This window comes from Rhinopithecus bieti, unplaced genomic scaffold (genome assembly GCF_001698545.2).
Source record: "Rhinopithecus bieti isolate Rb0 unplaced genomic scaffold, ASM169854v2 scaffold_32597, whole genome shotgun sequence".
In the NCBI taxonomy this organism is placed as follows: Eukaryota; Metazoa; Chordata; class Mammalia; order Primates; family Cercopithecidae; genus Rhinopithecus; species Rhinopithecus bieti.
Window position 1 is genome coordinate 5,575 of NW_016813826.1, and position 5,495 is coordinate 11,069.

Genomic DNA, 5,495 nt, shown 5'->3' on the forward strand with positions numbered 1-5,495 from the left:
CGAGAGGTTCATATTACTCCCAGTATCGCAGACACTGTACACCCCTGTGTGATACTCTTCCTGATATCTAGAAGGGGAGAAGATGGTATTAATCCCCATATCGCAGGAGGTGAACACTCTGTGGTATCTTTCCTAATATGCAGGGGGAGAGAGGATAATATTTTTCCAATATTGCAGAAGATGTACATGCCCCCCCATGATACTGTCCTTAATATTTCAAGGCACAGAAGATGATGTTACTCCCAATATCACAGAAAGTGTACAACCCCCAGTGATGTTGTTCCCATGATCCAGGAGGGAAGAGGATGATATTACTTTCAATATCGCAGGGGGTGTACACGCCCCCGGTGATACTGTTCCTAATTTCCACCTGGGAGAGGATGATATTACTCCCAATATCGCAGGGGTTATAAACACTCCTTTGATATTGTTCCTAATATCCAGGCGGGGAAAGGACGATATCTTCCCTATATTGCAGAGGGTGTACACCCGTCTGTGATACTGTTCGTAATGTCTCGAGAGGGAGATGATATTACTCACAAAATCGTAAACATGCTGTGTGTCCACTGTGAATCCTAATATCCAGAGAGGGATATTACTCCCCAAGTCGCGGGGGGTGTCCACCCCGCCTGTCGCATTGTTTCTCATACCCAGGGAGGAGAGGATGATATCACTACCAATATCGAAGAAGTGTACACACCCCCTGTGATATGGTTCCTAATATCCACGTTGGGAGACAATGATATTACTCTCAATATCACAGGGGTTATCCATCCCACCTGTCATATCATTCCTACTATCTAGAATAAGAGAGAATGATATTACTCCCAATAGTGCAGGGGGTGTCACCCTCGCCATGTGATATTGTTCTCAAGAGCTAAAGGAAGAGAAGATAATATTATTCTTTGTACTGCAGGGGGTGTACATCCACCTGTGATATTGTTCCTAATATCCAGGGAGGGAAAGCATGATATTACCCCCAATATCGCCGTGGGTGTACACTCACTTTGTGATACTGCTCCTAATATCCAGGGGTAGAGTATGACATTACTCCCAATAGAGGAGTGGGTGTACATCCACCCGGGGATATTGCTCCTAATATTCAGGGAAGGCAAAAATGATATTACTCCCAATATAGCAGAGAGTGAACAACCCTTCTGCGATATTGTTCCTAATATCCGGAGGGGGAGAGGATGATATTATCTTCAAAATCGCAGGCTGTGTGCACCCACCCTGTGATATTGTTCCTAAAATCCAGGAAGGGAGAGGACGGTATGATGTTACATAGAGCAGGAGCTGTACACCCACGCTGGGATTTTGTTCCTAATATCAAGGAGGGGAGAGCATAGTATTACTCCCAATATGGCAGGAGGTGTACACACATCCCCCCTGAGATATTGTTCTTGCCATTCAAAACAGGAGAGGATGACATGACTCCAGATATCGAAGAAAGTGCAAACCCCCATGTGATATTCTTTCTAATATCCAGAAAGGAAGAAGAGGATATTAATCCCCACATTGCAGGAGGGGTACACTCACTCTGATATTTTTCCAAATATGCAGGGGAGCAAGAGGATAATCACATTCCCAATATCGCAGCAAGGGTTGTACACCCCCGTGTGAGATGGTCCTTCATAATGTTCCAAGCAGAGGGGATGATATTACTACATATATGGCAGAAAGTGTACACCTCCCAGGGATATTGTTCCCATGATCCTGGAAGGAAGGGGATGATATTACTTTAAATATCACAGAAGGTGTACACGCCCCCAATGATATTGTTTCTAATTTCCACATGGGAGAGGAGGTTATGACACCCAAAATCGCAAGGAGTAGAAACACTCCTGGGATACTGTTCTTAATATTCAGGGAGGAAGAGGATGATATTACTCCCAATACATACGGGTGTACACCCTCTGAGGGTGCACACACTGAGGGTATACACCCGTCTGTGAAAGAGTTCGTAATTTCTAGAGGGGGAGATGATATTACTCACAATATTAGAAACAGGCTGTGAGTCCAACATGGATCGTAATCGCCAGGGGGGTAGAGGGGGTGGCTATTAGTCCCCATATAGTGGGGGGTGCCTCACCAAGAAGTGTTACAAGGACTTTTCTAAATTGTAAACAAACTTCCTTCAAAATAAGTTGACATGTGATAATAAGGTTTTCAATGTAGCCCAGGAGGTTTTTAAAGGCACTGTTAGGCTGAGCATGGTGGCTCATGCCTGTAATCCCAGCACTTTGGAAGGCCAAGGCGGAAGGATCACTTGAACCTGGAGTTCAAGAGTGGCCTGGGCAACATAACAAGATCCCATCTCTATAAAAAATTAGCCAGGTGTGGTGATGCATGCCTGTCATCCACGCTACTCAAGAGACAGGCAGGAGGATCACCTGAGCCCACGAGTTCAAGGCTGTAGTGAGCTATGATTGCACCACTGCACTGCAGCCTGGGCAGTATAACAAGTCTCTGTCTCAAAATAATAATAATAATAGTAATAATAATAACAATAATAATAATAATAAAGGCATTGTTAGCTTGTAAGGAGTGGAGTATGTAGGTACTAGTAGTTATATGCAAGTATCCAATTGGTATTCTTCCAATCTTATTAGAAGCATGAATATTCAAGATTGATATTACTATTGCTTATTAGCAAGATTGTTATCAATCATGCTTATTAGAAGCATGAATATCCAAGACCAGGATTGACTAATGATGAGTCTGCATCAAGAACTAGGCATTTCTTTTGAGTTGACGGACTCTTTAGGAAAGGAGAATCTAGGAGAAGCCCTGATTTGGCTCTGAGAACAAACAGATTAAGGTAAAGCATAGTTAGCCTTCGTAGAGGTATGACTGAGATTTGCTGTATCCTTTAGAATAGTATCTGGGCATTTATTTTATTGAAGGTGACTACTTTTTTTTTTTTTTTGAGACGGAGTCTCACTCTGTCGCCCAGGCTGGAGTGCAGTGGTGCCATCTCCGCTCACTGCAAGCTCCGCCGCCTTACGGGTTCACGCCATTCTCCTGCCTCAGCCTCCCTACAAACTGAGACTACAGGCGCCGGCCGCCAGGCACGGCTAATTTTTTTGTATTCTTAGTAGAGAAGGGGTTTCACCATGTTCGCCAAGATGATCTGGATCTCCTGACCTCGTGATCCGCCCGCCTTGGTCTCCCAAAGTGCTGGGATTACAGGCATGAGCCACCGCGCCTGGCCAGGTGACTACATTTTATTAGTTATATTAGGAATTTAGGTAGAATCAACTTCTGATTAAAGGCTGAATTTCTGTCACTTTGTAGAGAAATGAATAGACTGGACACTATTCATTGTCCAGTCCAGTGTTTAGATTTGCCCGTGGGTCTGTTTAAACCTATGTCATGGATCCTGAGACACAAATATAATTAAGACAGGTCTAGAGACAGGAGAAGCAGAAGTAAGTTGACCCAGGAGTACAGTCTCAAATAGTTCATTAATGAGAAAATTGACATCTGACAAGAGTCTTTTTACTTTATCCTGGCTGAAAATCCAAATCTTGTTTTATTTTTTCCACTAAAAGTAACTAAAATAATAACGAATTTCATTTGTTCTTGCGTTCTTTTTTCCTTTAATGATTGTGCTATAACTTAAAATAATGATGTTACCTTTGAACAGTTTTAAAGCATATCTGAAAACGATTGATTGTATAACTCTCTTTTGGCTTCAGAATAAGATTGTGTTATCACCATTTTGCTAGATGAGGTTGTCTGATGAAAATGATGCAAATGACTTGTACTGTTCAGTGTACATCCTGCAGTAGTGGACGATTGGAAACATATATAAGTGGAGTATAAATTAAAAATTAATTTGGTTTCTTCTATTTCTTAATTTAGGATGTCAAACCATGACTGTAAGGGATTTTCTTGATAAAAGAGAAGATTCTCAGAGTCAAAATGTTCTTACAAATCGGGCTTGATGGCCTTTGAATTAGGAATGGATTGTTCCTCTCTCTGAAACCTGTTGTCACATGGGTTTTTAATCATGACCTTGCTGCTAAAAATCTGTGCTTGAAGTCATCTCTTTCTGGTGGTAACTTACCACTTAAAAGTCATGACGTGGTGGAACTCACTCTTTACTAGACTCTTTAGCCTTTGAGCTAAACTGAGCAACCTCTTAGATGTACACACACCACTTTGTATGAAAGGGTTCTCTAGAATGTTTCTTTGGAGAGAAATATTTTCATGTAATTTTGACAGGGGTGTAAATAAAATATGGTGACTAATAAGTCTTTCACTCTTCATCTGATGAACGTAAGAATCTATGCATCCAGATATTATTTTGTATACAAATATTTAACTTGGTGATTGATCATCTCTCTTTGGGGTAGTCACATGGAAAACTCTTTTAAATTTAACTTCTGCCTTTGGATTTTTTTTTTTTTTTTAAAGCCATTGAAGAGCAAAACTAATGTAAATGTCTTGATCATTTAAAAAGCTTAATTGTCCTCGAAAGGTAACACAAGTCATCAGTGGGTATAAACGTAGACAGTTGATTTGTGAATGCTGTCAGCCTCAACGTGCTTGATAACAGATTCTACCAACCTAGCTGGAGTAATTTGATCACTTACTTCCTTATTAATACTAGATCACACAGTGTCTTTCTTATTCCTTCTTCTTTACTTACTGGCATCAGCACAGAGTCCCACTATCTGAAATAGAAAGGAGAGTTTGGGGGATTATTGAAGGATTCTTAAAAACTTGGTTCGCAGCTGAGCACGATGGCTCATGCCTGTAATCCCAGCACTTCAGGAAGCCGAGGTGGGTGGATCAACTGAGGTCAGGAGTTTGAGACCAGCCTGACTTACATAGTGAAACCCTGTCTTTATTAAATACAAAATATTAGCCAGGTTGGTGGTGCATGCCTGTAGTCTCAGCTACTTGTGAGGCTGAGGCAGGAGAATCGCTTCAACCTGGGAGGCGGAGCTTGCAGTGAGCTGAGATTGTGCCATTGCACTCCAGCCTGGGCAACAAGAGTGAAACTCCATCTCAAACAAAACAAAACAAAACTTTGTTGGCTTCCTGATATCTCACTGTCTATTTGAGGAATTCCACAGAATCTTCAAAGGATTTGAGGGAAAGTGCATTAACGTGGACAAAGGATGGAATCAAAATAATGTGATAGTGGGAATAATTCAAGCACCTATTTAAATTTTTACCAATTGCCAGCATAGGGATGATATGACACCAGCATATCAAAGTAACTAACAAATTAGCTACACAAACATCTTGGAATTTGGTTTGGTTCTCTTTTCTCATCACACGTCTCCGTGAAGAATAGTGCTCATCCTTATTTCTTGTTTGTCTTTCTATTTCCTTCCAAATTCTACATGCCAAGAATTCCTCTGTCTTTTAAGCGGCCATCAATTCAATAGGCAAAAATTTGGAGTAATCCAGAGAAAAAACAATCCAAATATAAACCAACTAGGAACATGAATGCCCCTGAATATTAATGACCAAAAAAA

The 5,495-nt window shown here is 41.2% G+C and overlaps 1 long non-coding RNA gene across 1 annotated transcript in view; it reads right to left on the minus strand.

Moving 5' to 3' along the window:
* Positions 1-3,590: 3,590 nt before the first annotated feature.
* LOC108513267 (uncharacterized) overlaps positions 3,591-5,495 on the minus strand; it is a 76,733-nt gene continuing 74,828 nt past the window's right edge. The window contains exons 5-6 of the long non-coding RNA XR_001880843.1: positions 4,602-4,682; positions 3,591-3,785 (exon numbers count right to left, since the gene is read on the minus strand). This is a non-coding gene — a long non-coding RNA (uncharacterized LOC108513267). The remainder of the gene's footprint in view (positions 3,786-4,601; positions 4,683-5,495) is intronic.